This window comes from Stegostoma tigrinum, chromosome 24 (genome assembly GCF_030684315.1).
Source record: "Stegostoma tigrinum isolate sSteTig4 chromosome 24, sSteTig4.hap1, whole genome shotgun sequence".
Lineage (NCBI taxonomy): Eukaryota > Metazoa > Chordata > Chondrichthyes > Orectolobiformes > Stegostomatidae > Stegostoma > Stegostoma tigrinum.
The window spans coordinates 2,981,191-3,002,967 of NC_081377.1; the positions used below are offsets into that span (position 1 = coordinate 2,981,191).

At 41.1% G+C, this 21,777-nt stretch overlaps 1 protein-coding gene across 3 annotated transcripts in view; it reads right to left on the reverse strand.

Moving 5' to 3' along the window:
• Positions 1-21,777, reverse strand: part of col16a1 (collagen, type XVI, alpha 1) — a 321,764-nt gene that overhangs the window by 231,108 nt on the left and 68,879 nt on the right. The gene's annotated exons all lie outside the window — the stretch shown is intronic.

The following is a 21,777-nucleotide window of genomic DNA, read 5'->3' on the forward strand; positions in this document are numbered from 1 at the left end:
TACTAGTGAAGGTGATGAAAAGGCTTGGTCTAAGCGCCATGTGTCAAGGAGGGATTTTAAAAAGAGAGAAATAAGGAGTGCAGTACTTCCAGAACTGAGAGCCTCGGCAGCCGAAGGCATAGCAGCCAGTAGTGAATGAAGGAAATTACACTCAGAGGAAGCTCATCCATGCTGTCCTTTTGTCGGGAAGATACTACATAGTAGTACAGAGTGCAGATGATGAATGAATTGTTTGGTGAGTGCCAATTATCCGATGGTGGGTTTTATGAGTCAATCATTGTATATTCAGTGGGTTGCTGTCCAAGAACAGGAGTCTGGACATGATACAAGCCTTGCAGATTTATAGTGCAAAGAGCGAGGGGAGCCCAGCAGCTGTTTCAAGGCTGAGATGTGGATGTCAGAAACTGGGAGATGGCTTATATAAGCTGTCCTGCATAACTATAGTTGTTATGAAACCAAGAGTCATTCCTGGCTAGTTTACTGAATTTATCATAACCCTTGGAGTTGCTAAGAGACAAAGAGGGAGAAAAAAAAAGAACTTGCATTTATATAGCACCTGTCACAGCCTCAGGTGACTGGTGACTGGGTATGGACTATAAGATTGAGCAGTTAAGAAATGCTATCCATGAAGAAAAAGGTTGTCATAGTTTCTGTCTTGGCAATCTTTTTTCTAGATTTTTATGGGTTAGACCAAACACCTCAAAATATAATAAGACAGCCTAGATCATAATTTTTTCTTATTTTTAAAGGAAAGTGTAAGGCGTTGCATTCCAGATGCAATTCAATGGGTCAAAGTATTTGGCTTTGAGCAAAACACACCTTACTTTTAAACTACAATTAAAACACAGTCAAAAATAAAAATAAAGGAATTGGCTTAATTGCAACTCTATCAAAACACTTAAAATAATTTTATATATACAAACAATGGCTAATGAACTATTTCAGTATAGTAACATCCCATAAACACACCTTTGGCAAAGGCAGATTCAGTAAAATAGATGCTCTCACATGCAATTCTAACAGCACAAAGTGAACCCCAGCTTTAGAGGAATGAACGTTTCCACATCCAGCTTCAGTGCACCAGCAACTGCAACTACATAAATCCTGGGTCTCTGACAGCTTGACCCCACCCATACAGGCTGTTTCTATTGTTTCAACTATTAAAACCAAACACCAAGATCTCATAAGCTGTTTATTGGATTTAAGCAAATCACTCGACATTTGTGCTTCAGACTTTTTCATAAGAAGAAAGGAACCAAAGCATTTCTTGAAGTCATAGTATTGTCATACCTCCCCCCACCTTTAGAAAAAAAGAACCATTGATATACAAAGATGGCTTCATTTTAAAAACCTTTCATCTGACACTACAATACATAAACATTACATAAACTCTAAGCATGCAAACATTCAGGACCATTGTCCATTTCAGTCCATGTTTTTCCACCACCAAATATCCCCATCTTTGTTCATCAAAGTCATGTAACACATTAGCAATTACATTCTCTTGTCTGTCCACATGAATAATTTTTAATTGAATAGCAGCAATATTAAGCTGCATCTAAACACTCTAGAAATTTTATCCTTAATTTTTTTCCAATATCTTGAAGCGATTATGACGAGTATATCCAATTGCCTCAGTCACATTACTGGCAACATAAGTATTGAAATATTGCAACACCAACACCAAACGCAGGGTCTCCTTCTCAATTGTGTAATGTTTCTGTTAAAGATTATTCAATTTCTGGAAAAATAGGTCTCTGAATAGGTCTTTTTATCTTCACATCACCTTGCAACAGTACAGCACTGTCACCCACATCTTGCCACCTTGAATGGTTTTGTATAATTAGGTGTTGCTAACATTCGGGCAGTGGTTAACACTGCTTTCAGGCTGCCACATGCTACTGTTCGCTGAAATATTCTGCAATTCTTCAATAAGTCAGTCAGTAGAGTAACCGCAGTGCTAAAATTTGGTACAAATATTTGAATTAAAAAACACTCAATCCCAGGAATTGTAATGATGCCCGCTTGGTCAATGGTATGGGAAACCTCCCCCCACCAATAACCTTTGTTTTCACATCCCACGGGGCCATGTGTCCATGTGTGATAACATGGCACAGGGACATAGCTTAGGCTTTTGTGAACTCAATCTTACTCAGCCTGCCTCCCAAAGTCGATCAATTCCAACAGATGCTCCAAATGTTCCATATGTGCCTAAAAATCATCAGATCATTGATGGACATGAATTATTGGGTAATCCCAAAATAACTTTATTGGTTAATCTTTGAAATGTGGTTGGTGCATTTTTTGGTTTGACTTTAAACTGGTATCATCCATTTAGTGTCATGAAAGCTAAAATTTCCTTCGCTCTTACCGATAAAGAAATCCTCTTAAGTTAAATTTGAAATCCAAGTTTCTTGTTCCACTTTCTCAGTGCATTCTTCAAAACGTGGAATAGGATATGAATTAATTTTTGTAACTGCATTGACTTTGTGGTAACTAATACAGAACTGGGTGCCATCTGGTTTTGGCACCATTACTAACAGTGAGCGCCATTCGCTGCAACTCACTTTGATTCTATTGTCTTTGAGCATGTGTTCGATATCTTTTTGAACCTGTGCCAACTTTTGAGGGTTAAGTCTCTAAGGATATTACTTAAATGGAGCAGCATTTTCTATATCTACATCACGCATAACCAGATTAGTACTTCCCAGCTTATTCCAACATATCTCCTCAAATAATTATAATAACTTTTTCAGGTCATTTTGATTTTCCTCTGGAAGATAACTCACTAATTTATGTTAATTTTTAAGAACTGCCTCTTTGCCCAATTTAATTTGAGGCACGTTCAATTCAGAATCATCTGAACTTGATTCTTCACTCTGTGTTTTAACCAGTAACATATTCTCCTTTTGCTTTCCTTCCCTATCAAAATACTTTTTGAGCATATTCACATGATAGCCTCTGTGAAATTTCTTTCTATCTGACCTTCTTTGAAACAATTCACCTCACTCAATTATCTTTTGATTTGATAATCCCCACTAAACAATTTCTTTAAAGGTTCATCTACCATTTGGAGTAAAACTAACACTTTATCTCCAGGAGCAAAGTTATGAAATTTTGACTTCTTGTTTGCTTCCAGTTTCATCACGTGTTGTACTACTTCGAAATGCCATCTAGCCAACTCATCAGCTCTATTCAACGTTGCCCTAAAATTTGACACACAGTCCAAATGTATGGTCTCTGAACTCTGACTCACCAATTTCTCCTTAATTAACTTCAGTGCTCATTTTATCTCATGCCCAAAAACTAATTCAAATGGACTGAATTTAGTTGATTCATTATGTGCTTCCCAATTATAAAAGAACAAATGGAATTCCATTACCTCAATCCTGTGGATAGTCTTGACATTAAGCCGTCAACATAGTCTTCAAAGTGTGATGCCACTGTTCTCATCCTCCCTGTGATTTTGGATGGTATGCAGTGGATTTGAATTGGCTTGTTCCTAAGCTATCCATAACTTCCTTGATGTAATGTTGAGTAACACTTGAAGCTTGATCTAATTGTATTTCTTTGGATAGTCTACACCTTGTAAAATATTTGAGTAACTCTTCTACAATACTTTAAGTCCTGATTTTGTGTAATGGAGTGGCTTCTGGTAATCTAGTTACGGTAAACAAATACTGATTCCCATTTTTTGTCTTGGATAGGGGTCCTACGCAATCAATTAAGACTCTTACGAAAGGTTTCTCAAATGCAGGAATGGGTATTAAGGGTGTTGGCTTTATCACTGCCTGAGGTTTTCCGATAACCTGGCACCTATGACATCTCCAGCAAAAATCAGTCCTGGCCAATAAAAATATTTTTGCATTTTGGCTTGCATTTCCCGTACTCCTAAAAGGCTTCCTACCGTAATTTGTGTGCTACCTACAATGTCATTTTATAACACACCTAGTAATGCAACTTGATTAACTTCTGCCCATTTCTCACCCACCTGAATATGCAATGGTCTCCATTTCTTCATCAAGTCTTCACTTTTAAGAAAGTAACATTCAGGGACACACACAAATTCTGCTGTATATGCTTTAGTTTTTCAACTTTCTGTTGTAATTTAGCTAATTTCTCTGTACTAAAAATATCTACTTTATCTTCCACCTGTCCTTGTTTTTTTTTCCAAATCATCGTTTGTGATAATTGAACTTTAACTTGCTTATCTTTATTCTTTGATTTCTGCTCCTGTTTCCACCTGTGATTTTATAACCTAGTTTCCACACAGTTAAGAAAAATCCCAGGATAAATGTCCTGTAACACCTCAGTTGCTTGATTTTTCACGGGCTTTTTAACCACAGGGGGCATCATTCCCACCTATGATCCAGCTGTATCATTACCAAGGATAAAAGGTATTTCTGGAACCAAGAATTTCTCTATTATTCCCACCACTTCACCACTTTTCACCAGACTCTCTAACCTCACTTTATCTAATGGAATATTTCTTGCCTCACCATGAATTTCATATATCACCACCTTTTCTGGCAATAATCCTTCTGAATTACATACGTCCTCATCCTTCACCATCAAAGATTGACTTGCTCCTAAACCTTTTAAAATCTTTACTGACTCCTCCTGGCACAGATAAGTAAATCCTACCGGCACAAATAGATTCTTTACAAGGTTTTGGCACTTTCTTCTCAACCAACCCATGACCAGGTCATACATTCTTTTCTAGCAATTTAGCTTCCACTGTGCATTCCTTGACTACTTCAACAAAACTCACTGGTTTATCCCGTCTTCCCACTTCCATCTTCCCACTGCTTATTCTACATCACCAACATTGCAACTTCATGTGTTCTACTTTATTGCAGTGAAAACACCTAAGCTTTTTCATTTTGTCTTCCCCCTTGTGGGATTTCATTTTACCCTGTGGTAAACTATCATTACTACATTCAATGAGATCTCCTTTCCCCCTACCACCTGATTTCTCTTCTCTCCAACTATCCTTTTCAGATTGAAATTGATGTCTGAAGCCATATTTTGATTCATGAACCAACCCATAATCATTGGCCATTTCAGCTACTAACTTTGCAGTTTTAACTTTCTGCTCGTCCACATGACTTCTCACTACTTCAGAAAGTGAACTTTTGAACTCCTCCAAAATAATCATCAATTTTAGAGCATCATATGTCTGAACTTATTCAATGCCTTTCTCCACCTATAAAAGTTACTTTGATTCTCTCAAATACAATGTACGTTTGACCAGAATCCCTCTTTAAATTCCTGAAACTTTGTCTATAAGCTTCTGGCACTAGTTCATATGCACTTGAGATAGCTTTCTTCACGTCCTCATACATCCCAGGCACCTTCTCTGATAGTGAGGCAAACACCTCACTAGCTCTACCTACCACCTTTGTTTGGATCAACAATCCGTACATGGTCTCCAGCTATTTCATTTGTTTAGCCTCTTTCTCAAATGAAATGAAATGAAAAAGATTTCCACATTCTTCTTGTCAAACTTAGGCAAAGCTTGGACAGATTTAAAGGGAACCCCACCAGATCTTTAACTACAAGGAAATTGCTCTCCATAACTCTCCTAATTTTCACCTCTCCCTCTGCCATTTGAAGTTGACTTTGAGGTTTCAGTTCCAAACTCCAAAGTTCAAAAAATCTCTCTTTTCTCTGATTTTCTTCTGTTCAGGCTATCCTTTTCCTTTTCTTTTTGTTCTGTTAGGGCTATCCTTTCTTTTTTGTTTTGTTCTGTCAGGGCTATTCTTTCTTTTTACTTTTCCACCGCTATTCTCTATTTCTGTTTATCTTCTGCTTTCAATCGTAGTTCAAACAGTTTCACTACCTTTTCACATTCTAGATGTTTCATCCGTAACTGAATTTTAGCCATTTCCAAACATTCTGAAGGCACTGCCAGCAGTCCTAAATGTTGAGCTATTGCTGCAATTACCTCCCCTTTTCGCACGGGCAAAGGTAACCCTACTGCAGCTTGTCGGCCAATTCCAATAGCTTTGCCTTGCTCACTTTCTGTAAAACTTCCAAAGTGACTTCATCCATCCCCAGGAAACACTCAGTAACTGGAAGAGCCCATTACTATATAAGGTACACACTATTTAAACCGACTGAATCTGACACCTTAACAGAGAAAGCCAACACTTTGCCGCTCGCTGCCTTTAAGACCAATAATCCTAAACCCAACCTGGGGATTAGAGATTTTGATCCCGAGAAAAGCCGCCAACTTGTTATGAACCAGACTAAATCCCATCAAAATATATTAAGAAAATAGTCCAGATCGTCCCTTTTTCTTATTTTGAAGGTAAATACAAGGCATTGCATTCCGGATATAATTCGATTGGTCAAACTATTTGCCTTTAGGCAAAACACATTTTACTTTTACACTACAGTTAAAATACAGACAAAAAGAAAACAATTGGCTTAACTGTAACTCTTTCAAAATGCTTCACAAAATAATATATGTCTCAACTACTAATTAACTGTCCCAATGTAGTAACATCCTATTAACATATTCTTGGCAAAGGTAAATTCAGCAAGATAGATTCTCTCATACACAATTCTACCAGCAAGAGGAGAACCTTAGCTTTTAGCTGTGACATATAGAGGAATAAGAGCTTCCACATCCAGCTCCATGATTCCAGTAACTGCAGAAAGCTAAACTAAAAATCCTGATTCAGTGAGAATTTGACACCACCCTTTCAGGCTGCTTCTACTGTTCCAACTTTCAAAAATAAAGGTCTCATAAACTGTTTACTTTATTTGCTTTGAGCTCACCACCTCCGTCTCAACCTGTCTTCATTCGAAATAAAAGGAGCTAAATATACCTTTTAACACCACAGTATCGTCACAAATTGACTACAAACATAGTCTTTGCTTGGGAAATAATAAAATCCTGCTCCTGTTTTTAAATGAACAACAAATTCTTCTTTTTTCATATCCATTGGCCCATTACCTCATTACATCTCAAACTCATCTTCTCTTTGCATCTCTCAAACCTATCTTCACATCATTTCACCATATCCCTCAGTTCTACAGACTTTAGAAAACGATACATTCAATTCTTATCCACAGCCTAGTCCACCTCCAAGGCTTTCGCAACAGAATCACTGTTTTAAGATGATGAAGTTGCCTTTCCTGCCTCATTCTGTTCTTGAAGTCTATGTAAATTACACTTTCTATCATCCAGTTAGGCCATCAATTCTTAGCCAAGGAAATGACTAAATCAAGATTTCTTTCTTCTGTATCTATACCGGCCACCAATAACCTAATTATTGTCATAGTCCATTCTCTCACTTAGCCATGTTAAGCTACTTATTAATTATAACAGCTCATTCTGGCTTAGTTTTGAAATAGTTTGGCTGTTCACAATATATGTTCTGTAAAGCCTTCAACAGCCACAGTCCCTATTTTACATACAGACGCACACCCCTTCCCTGACCTATCAGTTCTCCAAACCTGCCCAAAATTTAAGACCCTCATTCAAATCCTGACTAACACTCAGACTGTCCTCCTCGATCCTTCCAGGCTGACACAAAACCCTCCAATCAGAGTCCACAGTTTAACATTGGCTGACACTCCCATCTACCATTCCTCAGCTTGCCAATATTCCCAAGCAAAAGGACATCAATGCCATTACTGCTAACTCCCTCGTTACTACTATGCACAACCTACATGTATTTTGATTCAGAAGCTCTCTCACCTCTAGCTCAGGCCATGTGCTTCAGTCCCATTCCTGATCGCAAAATCTGAGCTGTCACTTCAGTGCAGTACTAAAGAAGTGCTGCACTGCTGCAAGACACCTTCTTTCTGATAAGATATTAAATCATTACCCCCTCGCAGGTCGGTAAAAAGGATCCCATGATACTAGTTTGAAGAACATTGACCTTGGACCTGTGGTCAATAAGGATCCCTCACGCATTGTCACCAGAATAGGCAATCGGGTCATTATCAGATCATGCACTTTTGTGGGAGCTGCCTCTTCCCTCTCAGCCACTCTACAGGTCAGAATATCTCTCACCAGTGTTGCAAGTGCTGCAGTTGACAAATGCTAAGTCCTGAATATACCCATTAACGCAAGCTCTGCTACTAGACATCACTAAGATCCTTGGTATCACAAACTGTTCTACTGAATACTCTAAGAGAAAAGTCAGAGTGATGTGGAATGTCAGCAAGCTTGAGAAGAACAGGAGAAAAGGCAGGACAAAAAACACTGGTTTATGGTGGCACCAGGGCTGGGTTTTATGAACCTGGAGACTAACAGAGGAGGGGAAGAGTGGGAGATGGTGAGGCACCCCACAGCTATTGAGCACAAGAACAAAATGAGCTTGAGCAGGAAATAGTGCAGCGAGTTTTAATTTTAACAACAGTGGTGATGCAGGGAAGCAATGGTGCTACTGAAGGGCAAAACTAATTCTGAGATCAGGCTGCACCAATAAAAAAGAACAAATGAGAAAGGAGAGAAGATCAGTAATAAGACCAAGTGAGAGAGGTAAGGCAATGTTGAGAGTCTTTTTGGTAAAATTAGCAACCTCTAAGAGAGGACCATGCTTAATGGAAATGAAGTTCAGAGGTGGGACTTTAAACACAGTGGTCTGACCCAGATTTGCACCAGGTTCAGGATGGGCATTGTTACACTTACCCATGAATTTGAATTCCAAGGTCCAAGGGGGAAGTGGGAGGGAAGAAGTCCATTAGTAGATCCATGAGTTCTATGTCTAAACCTCTTCTTTACCACAAACCATGATATCCCACAACCAGTGATCCTTGGGTAGAGGCCTTTCCAAGAAGAGAACAATCACATCATTGGTCAGTGAAGATTGGTTGAGATGATGTTGGAAGTTTGCTGGCACTTAAATCAACACAGCTGACTTTCCCAATCGAACCTTCTAGCACTTTCAACCCATTGGATGTGGTTTTGAAAGATGCATCTGATTAGTTTTCCCTAATATTTTTCCCCACGCCCTCCAAAAACTTTTCTTTTTCGAGTGTACACCAATTCCTTTTTGAAACTTACTACCGAATCTGCTTTCACCAGTCTGTCTAAATCCTCCTGAGCCTCTGTCACTGCCCTGATCAATGCTAACTACATTTCTGTGTTATTTGGCTTGAACACCTAAGAGAATTTTCCTCCAATACACAATTAACATATTGAGAAAAGGGCACTGGCCCCAAAATTAACACCTGAAAAACAACAATGAAACACTACCCCCTCCTTCTGATATCACAGCCTGGCCAGCACTACACCCAAAATGTGAGGAAAATCTTCATCGCAGGAAAGAATAATGTCATAGCTCAACAAACTTCAAAACAATCTCAGAGCCAGAGAGCAAACTGAACATTGCCTGGAATGTGTTATTGTTAACTGAGCTGAGGGATTAACTCTTCCTGACAGCTGGGCTCATTCTGAAAGAGGTGGAAGGTTCTGTCTATAATGGCCCGTACTCATTCACTAAATAAGGCTTCACTGTGAACTACTCCAATCAACTCAAATCAAGATCCATTGAGATTCTACAATCAAACACAGGATTCCAGTCCAATTTCGACAATGGGGACAGTATAAAGGTGTACCCAGATATCACAGAGGTTGGTCATGTCTTTGACTCCTCCACAACATCTCTCTCTGGCATTGTGGATTTTTCCTTAATCTATATTGACACCTTTTTCCTCAGTGCCTGCGTCAAGTGTAGGTAAAGATCCAAGCCCAAGGACTGAGTTGAGTTTGCGGGCAATGAGTTCAAACATCAGATACTTCACTTATTTATTCACAGGATGTGGCAGAGCTGAAAAAGTTGACATTCTTTGCCCAGCTTGAGATGCCCTGCGATGGCAGTGGTGAGCTGGCTTCTCGAGCTGCTCAGCGCTTTGTTATCTCTGTGTTTTGCAAGATTATTTCAAAGAGTAGTCAAGAATTAAGTTTGTTGGTGTGGGCCTGGAGACACAGATGTCAGATCAGGTAAGGATACTGGTTTCTTGCCCTGAAAGGCATTATCGAAATTCTTCTCACTGTTGCCAAAGCTATTCAGTCTGTACACAGAATATTCAGAATATGATGTACTGCCAGAGATAGAAATTGGAGGTGAGAACATAACAAGCTTAATATAATGACATACAGCAACAGCAAAGATTCTTCAAAATATCAGATTTCTAGTAAAATCTCAAAATTTGAAATGTGTATTGAGTCTGAACGCCAAAAATATAATGGTCATCAGGCAGAATACATTGCAAGAAATTAGAGTGAAGATTGAAGTGGATGTTATCACACTGCATCTAGTGGAGAGGTTTGTCTATTTAGGGCAAATTATAATAGAAAATTGCAGACATGATGCACAAGTTACAGGAAGGAAACAGATAGCCGGAAGTAATTCAAAAATTGACAAAGAATCTGTCAACAATGAGACACTGTATCAAACAATAAACAGACCCTCAGATGAGTGATGAGGTACCTGAAATTACAAGAGCTAAATCAACTCTAAAAGTTGACTTTCAGAAAAGAATATATTGAATTGTGAGCTGCAGTGATTTCTTCCAGAGGGCAAACTGGAGGTCATCAGAAAGAAGGATCAATCTATGCCTTGTTGGAGGGTGAAGTTTACAGCATAATTGCAGGTGATTTTCAGGGACTGTTGAGGATGGAGCAAGCCAGGCGAGTGTCACTAACCACAACAATAAATCTCTTGGTCAGAGCAGCAGTAATGATTTACAGAGGCACTTGTTTATCTAACTGAAGTCAGTATGCATTTGTTAAGGGAAGATTGCATCTGACTAACTTGACTGAACTTTTAGAGGAGGTAACAAGGAAATTGTCGAGGGTAGTGCAGTTCATGTAGTTTATATAGATTTCAGCAGACTTTTGACAAAGTCCCACATGGCAGCCTAGTTAAAATATAAAAGCTCTGGACTCAGGGGAAAAGCTGGATACAACATTGCTCAAAGGTAAGAAATAAAAAGTAATGGTTAAAGATAACACGGTGTGATGCTGGATGAACACAGCAGGCCAAGCAGCAGCAGAGGAGCAGGAAAGTTTGACGTTTTGGGTCAGAACCCTTATTCAGAAATGGGAGACGGGAAGGGGATTCTGAAATACATAGGGAAAGGAGAAGATGGGGGAGAGGAGACAGACAGGTCAAAGAGGCAGGGTTAGAGCCAGCGAGGGTGAATGTAGGATGTGGTCGAGCAGTTTCAGGGCCAAAGAAAGTACAAGAGGGTTGCAGTGGGAGAGGGGTGCACTGAGGTTTTTTTCAGAGGGAGGAGGGTAACTTCTTTAAGGAAGGTATCCTTGGAAGAGGTTTTGCAGCATCGTTAAATTTCTGAAGAAGGGTCCCAACCCGAAACGTCAAGCTCCTGCTCCTCTGATACTGCTTGGCCAGCTGTGTTCATCCAGCTTCACACCGTGTTCTCTCAGATTCTCCAGCATTGGCAGTTCCTACTACCTCTGTAACAATTTAACCCTGCTGCAAAACCTCTTCTAAGGATGCTTTCCTTAAAGAAGTTACCCTCCAAAAAAACCTCAGTGCATCCCTCTCCCACTGCAATCCTCTTGTACTTTCTTCGGCCCTGAAACTGCTTGACCACATCCTACATTCACCCTCACTGGCTCTAACCCTGCCTCTTTGACCTGTCTGTCTCCTCTCCCCCATCTTCTCCTTTCCCTATGTATTTCAGAATCCCCTTCCCCTCCCCCATTTCTGAAGAAGGGTCCCGACCTGAAACATCAAACTTTCCTGCTCCTCTGACAGTGCTTGGTCTGCTGTGTTCATCCAGCTTCACACCGTGTTCTCTCAGATTCTCCAGCATCGGCAGTTCCTACTATCTCAGTAATGGTTAAAAAATGTTTTTGTGACTGGTAGACTGTTTCCAAAGAAGTTCTGCAGGAATTTTTTTTTAATCTAAGTTGTATATTAAGGATTTGGAGTACTTCCATGCCGAGAAACATAAGCAGCAAGTGATAAACAGGACTAGGTGATCTCACATCAAAGGGTTCAGATCTAAGCTATGCAATCCTCTTATATCCAGTCATGACTGTGGTCCTGGATAACTAAATAAATAACCAGAGAAGGAAGCTTCACAAATATCCCCATCCTCAACAATGGATGAGCCCAGCATGTTGGTGCAAAAGATAAAGCTGAAGCATTCACAACAATCTTCAGCCAGAACTACTCAGTAAATGATTCAACTTGGCCTCCTCCAGAGGTCTGCAGCATCAAAGATGTCAATTTTCAGCCAATGTGATTCACCACGTGATATCAGGAAATGGCCAGAAGCACTGGATACTGCAAAGGCCATGGGCCCTGATTCCATTCTGGCAATGGTGCTGAAGACCTGTACTCTAGAACTAGCCATGCTCCAAGACAGCTTTTCCAGTACAATTACAACCCTGTCATCTACTCGGTAATGTGGAAAACTGCCCAGGTATGTCCTGCTCACAAAATTCGGGACAAATGCAACCCAGCCAATTATCACACCGTCAGTTTACTGTCAATCGTCAATAAAGTGAGGCAAGGGGTCATCAACAATGCTATGCAACAGCACTTACTAAATAATAACCTGCTTACTGATGGTCGGTTTAAGATCCATCAAGCCCATTCAACTTCTGAACTCATTCCAGCTTTAGTTTAAACACAAACAAAAAGCTGAATTCCAGAGAGGAGGAGGGAGGGACTGCCTTTAAAATCAGGATTTCTTTTGACAGAGGGTAGCATTGCGGAGACATGGTAAAACTGGAGTCAATGGGAATCAGCAGGAAGCTCTCTGCTGGTTAGAGTCATACCTGGCACAAAGGACAATGGTTATGGTTGGTGAAGGTCAACTTCTTCAGCTCCAGAACATCTCTGCAAGAGTTTTACAGGGTCCTGTCTTAGGCCCAATTATCTTCAGCTGATTCATCAAGGACCTTCTCTCTACCGTAAGTTCAGAAATGGGGATAATCGCAGATGATTGCACATTATTCAGCACCATCCATGGTTCCTCAGATACAAAGCAGTCCATGTCAAAATGTGGAAAGATCCCATCAATGTCCAGCCTTGGGCTGAAAAGCCACAAGTAAAATGTGGTCACACAAACGCAGCAAGGCAGCAACCATTATTGGAATCTAACTATCGTTCCTTGACAATCAATGATATTCTGGGTGTTACCACTGACCAAAAAGTGAACAAGGTTAGCTGTATCAATACTGTGGCTCCAATAGCAGGTCAGAGGCAAGGAAGACTGCAGTGAGTAACACATCTTCTGCACACCATCGACAAGACAAGAGTGTGATGGTGTATTCCACACCCACCTGGGTGGACGCAGGTCCAATGCCACTCAAGAAAACCGATTGCATCCAGCACAAAGCAACCATATGATTGCGACCCATCCAACAGCTTAAACATTCACCACCTCCACAACCAATGTACATAGTGACAGCTGTGCACCATCTACAAGTTGCAATACAACAATTCACTGAGGCTCCAAGCTCCAAGATCCTTAACTTCTTCCACACTGCTCAGTATCTCCCCATTCATTGTGTATTCCTTCATCTTGCCCATCTGTTACAACGACTGAACATAAACAAAGTTGCTGGAAAAGCTCAGCAGGTCTGGCGGCACCTATGCAGGAGAAAACAGAGTTAACGTTTCAGGTCTGGTGACCCTTCCTCGGAACTCAAAAGCAGTGTGGAAGGCTTATCAGATCCGAAACATTAACTCTGCTTTTTCCTTCACGGATGCTGCCAGACCTTCTGAGCTTTTCCAGCAACTTTGTTTTTGTTCCATCTGCAGTTCTTTCTTTTTTTAATTTTGTTAAGACCGCTGATTCAAAGTACTTTTGCTGATTTGCCAAAGTAAAGAATATAACAAAAGGGTGAAAATGTGGAAGTCAGATTAAACATTAGTAAGGCCATAACATGAGCACCATGTGCATTCTGGTCAGCTTATCGTGGAAAGGATGTAACTGCATTTGCGAGGTTAGAGGTGAGATTTATGAGGATGTTGCCGGGATTGGAAAAAACTGCAACTGTGTGGACAGTTATGTAGCCTTGAGGTGTTTTCTATGACATAGAAGATGCTGAGGGAATATTTAATTGGATGTACGAGATTATGAATGACCTGTTCGAGTGGATGGGAAGGACATATTTCCCTTAGCAGAGACCAGTGGCTAAAGGGAGACTGGTTTAAAGTGAATAGCAGAGGGAGTAGGGGGAGGAGGTGTAGTAATGTTCTCACACACAGAATGGTAGGGCACTGGAACTGACTGCCTAAAAGGCTAGTTAAGAAATAAACTGCCAATTCATTTTAAAGGTGTCCAGATTTGCACCTGTAATCCCATAGTTTCCAGAGATACAGATCAAGAGGTGGAAAATACTTCTGGACTGGGGTGGCTTGTCTCCTGGTTCGTGCAGACATGATGGACAGAATGACCTTCTTCTGTGCCTTAAAGACATTCTAAATATTCTAAACATATGAGGAAGAGGAGCATGGGGTGGAATGTGGGGACCGGGTGAGGGAGTGGCTGTACAAGAATTGATAGTTACAGAGGTGAGCACAGACATGATGGATTGAATAGCCTTCTGTCCTGTCCCATAGTGATTCTGTGATGGTGCGAAATCAGTTAATGGCTGCGTTCAAGTATTGGAAGAGAAGCCCAACATCTCCCACACTCAGTCTGTGTCTGACAAACAGGAAGTGAAAGCTGTTTCAGTAGCTGGAAGGTGAATTTAATGTTGTGTAACAATGGAAAACATGAAGCAATTTGATCCCAAACTCACTATTTAAGTCTCCCAAATGACACAATTGGTATTTAATTCACGAGTTTCTCACTTGGTCTCCAATAGGTAATAACCAAACCTACATCCCATTCCACTTTCAATGCAATATGTTCCAACATGGACCCAGAATTCAAGATGACTACAATCTCAGTGATAACATTGTGATGATTCTTTACGGACCGAGATGCTGGGCTGGAGCTTCAAAATATCACAATAGGTGGGGCAGGTTCAAATTAAACAGCCATAAATAAATGAGGGTCAATTGCTGTAGCACAAAGATATTGACTAAAGAATAAACATAATGAGTGAGAGAGGAAAGGTAGAAACTCAGAGAAGGGCCAGGATTTCCCTCAGCCCTCACCTTCCCGAAAGTAAGCTTGCAGGTGGGGACATATAATCTCATTGGAGACTGCTCTGTAGTGATCCTGACATTTTCCCACCTAAGGTCAGCTTCCAGGATTGATCGGTCCAACTCCACTGCACACCCAACCCCTAGCCCAGGAATGAGCACAGAACTATACAGCGCAGGAACAAGCCACTCAAATCTTGTGTGTTGGGTTGCTTTTTACAAAAGCGAATTTGCTGAGTTGGGAGATTACCTGAAATGAGCAACTCACCTTGGTAGTCAAATCCTCAATTGAGTGATCCTTTGTAACTGAAGAGCACGCTCTTCCCTCTCCTCTTCTTCTCCTTCCCGTATTTTGCTCCCTCTCTCCTCCTCACTCCTCCTCCTCCTCTCTGTTCTCCGTATCCCACTCCTAATTCCCAATCTTGAGTGAATGCACACTTTTCTTTCTAAATTCATAGCATGTTAGCATTTGGTTAACATTTATTGCTAACCCCCGAATCACTAAGCTTAACCCCACACCAGTGAGCCAGATAGAGAGGAAAGTAAAAAAGGTGGAGGAGTTGCATCACTAATCAGGGAGACTGCCAGATCTGCACACACAGAGGAGAAACTGGAAGCCTCATCCACCGAGATTATATGGATAAAGCTCAAAGATACGAAAGGCTCAATCAGATTGGATTATACAATAGGCACCCAAAAGGCATCAAAATATTGAGAAAGAAATATGTCAGCAGATTGTGGAAAAATGTAATCATAACAAGGTTGTCAAAGTGAGTGGCTTTAACTTCTTCAATATTGACTGAGACTCCCTTAGAGCAAGAAGCTTAGATGGGGCAGAAGTTGTTACATGCATCCAAGAGAGTTGTTGAGCAGTTTCATGCTTAGTCCAACTGAAGAAGGGGCCATACCAGACCTTGTATTGGTAATGAGTCTGGCCGTGTGACTGACCCTTCAATGGGATAGCATTTCATAAACAGTGATCATAACTCATTAAGATTTAAGATAGCTATGAATAAGGATGAGTCAGGACTTCGCAGGAAAGTACAAAAGTGCAGGAGGACAAATCATGTCAGTATTAGGCAGGAGCTAGGAAACATTAATTGGGAGGAACTGTTAACAGGCAAGTCCACATTTGACATTTGGGAATTGTTGAAAGACCTGCCGGAGAGAGTTCAAGGTCGGCATGTTCCGGTAATGAAGAAGGATGAAGATAGCAAGGTAAGGGACCCTTGAATAATGAGGGAGGTTGTGAATTTAGTCAAAAGGGGAAAAAGAGCATATGTAAGATTTAGGAAGCCAAAATTGGACAGGCCCTGTGAAGAATATAAAGGAAACAGGAAGGAACTCAATCAGGGAATTAGGAGAACAAGGGGGAGCCATGGAATGACCTTAGCAAGTGTGGTTAAAGAGAAACCCAAGGCATTCTAGACATACAGTAAAAGCAATACAATAACTAGCGAGAACGTAGGACTGATTTAGGAAGGAACTTGTGCTTGGAGGCAGAGAATGTGGGTGAGATCCTAAATGTGTACTTTGCATCAGCATTCACCCAGGAGAAGGACATAGAGGATAGTGAGATTTATGTGGAGCAAACTACAGCATATTGAGATCAAGAAAAAAGTGGTGTTGAAGAGCATTAAGGTGGATAACTCCCCAGGGCCTGATCATATCCAGCCCAGGTCACGGAGAGAGGCAAGAGAGGCGATTGCTGCGGCCTTGACCAAGATCTTTGTATCCCTGTGCCACAGGAGGGGTCCCAAAGGACCAGTAAGTAGTTAATATTGTTCCTCTGTTCAAGAGTGGAAATAAGGACAATCCAGGAAACTACAGGCCACTGAGCCTCACATCAGTGTTGGAAAGCTTTTGGAGAGAATTCTTTGGGATAGGATTTAGAAAAACATGGCCTAATTAGGGGCAGTCAGCATGGCTTTGCGCAGGACAGGTCACTAACTTGATTTAATTTTTCGATGAGGTGACAAATGTGATCAGATGAGGGTAGACCAGTGGACGTTGTCCACGTAGATTTTAGTCAGGTTTTCGACAAGGTCCCTCATGGTAGGCTCATCCAGAAGATTATGATGAATGGGATCCATGGTGACTTGGCCACTTGGATTCAGAATTGGCTTGGCCATAGAAGGCAGAGAGTAGTGGTGGAAGGGTGTTTTTTCAGGCTGCAAGTCTTTGACTAGTGGTGTTCTGCGGGATCCATGCTTGGACCTCTGCTGTTTGTAGTTTATACATAAATGAATTAAATGTAAATGTGGATGGGTGGGTTAGTAAGTTTGCTGATGATACAAAGATCAGTGGAGTTGTGGACAGTGTAGAAGGTTGTCCAAGGATACAGCGGGATGTAGATAGTTACAGATACCAGCGGAGAAATGACAGATCGATTTTTATCCTGCTCAGTGTGAGGTTCTGCACTTTGGGAGATCAAATGTTCAGGAAAAGTATAGAGTCAATGGCTGGACCCTGAATAGCATTGATGTACAAAAGGATCTTGGCGTTAAGGTCTATAGCTCCCTCACAGTGGTCATGCAAGTCAATAGGGTGGTAAAGAAGGCATATAGCATGTTTACCTTTGTTGGTCAGGGAATTGAGTTGAAGAGTCACGGTGTCACGTTGCAGCTTTTTAAGTCTTTGGTTAGGCCACACTTCAAGTACTGTGTTCAAATCTGATTTCCACATTACAGGAAGGATTTGGAGAGTTTGGAGAGGGTGAATATGCAAGGAATGGCAGGATATGGACCAAGGGCAGGCAGAAGGTATTAACTTAATTTTGCGTCATGTTTGGCACAACACTGTGGGTGAAGGGCCCGTTCTTGCGCTGGACAGTTCTATGTTTTACGGGTTTTCAAATCTTGGTCATGGTTATCTCTAGACTCTTAATTAGAGATTTAAACTGAATACAAATTCTACCTGCTACCATGGAAGGCTTTGAACCCAGATCCCCAGAATATTATTAGGATTCTCGATTATCAGTCTAATAATAATGTCTTGAGGCAACCTCCTCCCATTGGTACTGCCATATTTACAAAATAGGTAACAGTAAGTTATTATGATAGAAGGTGTCCAATGGTAATGGGTAGACACAGGCATCTCTGTGCTGTAGATGTGAAGCCAGGATGGTATGTTGCCTCCCTAGTGCCAGGGTCAGGGATGTCACAGAGCGACTGCAGGATATTCTGGAGTGAGAGGGTGAACAGCTTGTGGTTATAGTACACACAGATAGCAATGAATAAGTAAACACAGGAATGAGGGCCTGAAGATGAATATAGGAAGTTAGGAGATAAATTAAAATGCAGGACCTCAAATGTAGTAATACAAACAGAAGTTGCTGGAAAAGGTCAACAGGTCTGGCAGCACCTGTGAAGAAAAAGTCAGAGTTAATAGTTCTATTGCGGTGACACTTCATCAGAAATCATTCCTGAAGAATTTATTTCTGAAGAAAGTTCCCGACCTGAAACATCAGCTTTCCTGCTCCTGTGATGCTGCCTGGCCTGCTGTGTTCCTCCAGCTCCACACTGCAGTTCTTGCTATTTTATTTGGATACAGAACTGGCTCAAAGGTAGGAGACAGAAGGTGACGGTGAAGGGTTGATTTTAGACTGGAGACCTGTGGCTGGTGGTGTGCTGCAAGGATCAGTGCTGGGTCCACTGCATTTTGTCATTTTTATAAATTATTTGGGTGTGAATGTACAGGTATTTCTCGTATAACACAATAGTTGCATTCTTGTGTGACCTTGCACTATAGAAAATCGCTACACCTGTACAGCAGAAAGTTTGCATTATTCAAACAACATCCACTATTCATCAATCACATTTCAGTCAAATTGTGTTAATGAAACATGTGTGAAAGCAGAAATACCTGGAGGAGGTGAGGTTAGTGAATTTGCAGACGACACCAAAATTGGTGGTGCAGCAAACAGCGAATACCTCACTTCCTCCAGGTATTTCTGCTTTCACACACGTTTCATTAACACAATTTGACTGAAATGTGATTGATGAATAGTGGATGTTGTTTGAATAATGCAAACTTTCTGCTGTACAGGTGTAGCGATTTTCTATAGTGCAAGGTCACACAAGAATGCAACGATTGTGTTATACGAGAAATACCTGTACATTCACACCCAAATAATTTATAAAAATGACAAAATGCAGTGGACCCAGCACTGATCCTTGCAGCGCACCACCAGCCACAGGTCTCCAGTCTAAAATCAACCCTTCACCATCACCTTCTGTCTCCTACCTTTGAGTACAATGGGGCCTTGACCAGATGGGCCAAGGGGCCAAAAAGTGGCAGATGGATTTTATTTTAATGAATGGGAGGTGCTGCATTTTGGAAAGACAGGACTTACACACTGTATAGTAAGTTCCTGGGGAGTGTTGTCAGACAAAGAGACCTTGGAGTGCAGGTTCATAGTTCCTTGAAAGTGGAGTCACAGGTAGACAGGGGAGTGAAAAAGATATTTGATATGCTTTCCTTTATTGGTCAGTGCATTGACTATTGGAGTTGGGAGGTCATGTTATGGCTGTACTGGACATTGGTTAAGCCACTATTGGAATACTAAGTGCAATTCTGGTCTCATTCCCGTGGGAAAAAAAGCTGTGAAACTTGAAAGGGTTCAGAAAAGATTTACAAGAAAGTTGCCAGGGTTGGAGGCTTTGAGCTGTAGAGACAGGCTAAACAGATTGGGGCTATTTTCCCTGGAGCTTCAGAGGCTGAGGAGTGACCATATAGAGGTTTGTAAAATCATGAGGGGCATGGATAGGGTGAATAGTCAAAGTCTTTTCCTCAGGGTTGAGGAGTCAAAAACTTGATGGCACAGGTTTAGGGTACGATGGAAAAGATGCTAAGGGACCTAAGGGGCCACTTTTTCACGCACAGGGTGGTGTCTGTATGGAACAAGCTGGCAGAGAAGGTGGTGGTACAATAACAACATTTAAAAGGCATCTGGGTGTTTATATGAATAGGAAGAGTTTAGAGGAATATGGGACAAATCCTGGTAAATGGACTGCATTAATTTAGGATATCTGGTCAGCACGGAAGAGCTGAGATAAAGGGTCTGCTTCCATTCTGTACAGCTCTATGACTCTAAAGAAGATGGTCAGATGGGTGAAGTGACAGTGGGCGACCATATCAGAGACAGTGGCCACAGCTTCAGTGTTATTATGGAAAAGGACAGAGACAAATCAGGAGTAAAAGTTTTAAAGAGTAAGATGGTAAATTTTACAAAACTCAGAAGTGATTTGGCTGAGTTGGACTGAACAACGCTGCGAAAGGATACATCAGTGGTAAACCAGTAGGAAGCAGCAATTAGTGACCTCTTTGGGGCACAAGCAGACATTGACCCTCCAAAAATAAGAATGTTACAGCCAAATCCAAACCCTCATGTTTGGGCAGAAAAAGTACAGGGGAGGATTAAACAGAAAAAGAAAGCTTATGCAGTGTATATGGGAAGAATTTTAATTTTTTTTTGTTCCCATATTCACAAAGGAAAGGGATAATGTAGGTATCGTAATCCAAGAGGAGCACTGTGAAATATTGGACAAGATAGTCATTACAAGAGAAAGTGCTAGAGAAGTTAGAATCCTTGAAAGTGTCTCAGTCACCAGGGCCAGATGGATTGCCCCTAGGATGTTGAAGGAATTCTGAGAGGTATTTGGGAATATTCTGAGGATTATTTTCCAAACTTCAGGAGATATAGGTGATGTGCCAGAGGAGGACTGGAGGAATGCAAATGCGGGTCCATGATTTACAAAGGAAATGCCAAACAATTACAAGCCACTTAGACTTACTTTGATGGACGGCATTTTTTAGAATTAATCCTGTGAGATCAGAAAGGCGTGGGCTAGTCAGGGATATTCAGTATGGCTTTGTTCAGGAGCGGCCATGCCTTCTAAATGTGACTGAATTCTTTGATGAAGTGACAAGGAGGATCAACGAGGATGATGCAGTGGATGCTGCCTACATGGATTTTAGAAAAGCATTTTCCAAGGTCCCACATGACGGGCTGGTTAAAACAAAGCCTATGAGATCCAGCGCAATGTGGTGAATTGAATCTAAAGTTGGCTTAGCAACAGGAAACAAAGTATAATGGCCAATGGCTGCCCTTGAGAACTGAAAGCTGTTTCAAGTTGTGTTCCATAGGGCTCACTGTTGGGACCCCTGCTATTTGTTTTATACTTTAATGGTTTGAACATGGGTGTCACAGTTGGGGAATTTCCAGACAACAGAAAAATTGGCCGTGCTGTGGATAGTGTAGAGAATAGCTGTAAGCTTCAAAATGATACAGATGGGTTGGTGGAGTGGGCAGGAAAGTGTCAGATGGAGTTCAACTCTGATAAGTGTGAGGTAATGCATTTAGGGAGGTCAAACCATAAAAGGTAATACACAGTAAACCGGAATATACTGAGAGGGTCAATAAAATGAGAGATCTTGGTGTGCAAGTGCACAGGTCCCTAAAGGTAGCAGTACAGATAGATTAGATTGTAAAGAAGATTGGCAGAGGTACAGAATACAAAAGTGGGGATATAATGATGAAACTGTATATTACACTGGACAGGTCACAACTAGAATATTGTGTGCAAGTCTGGTCACCACATTCCAGGAAGGATGTAACTGTTCTGGTAACAGTGTAAAACGATTTACTTGAATGTTGCCAGGTCTGGAGTATTGT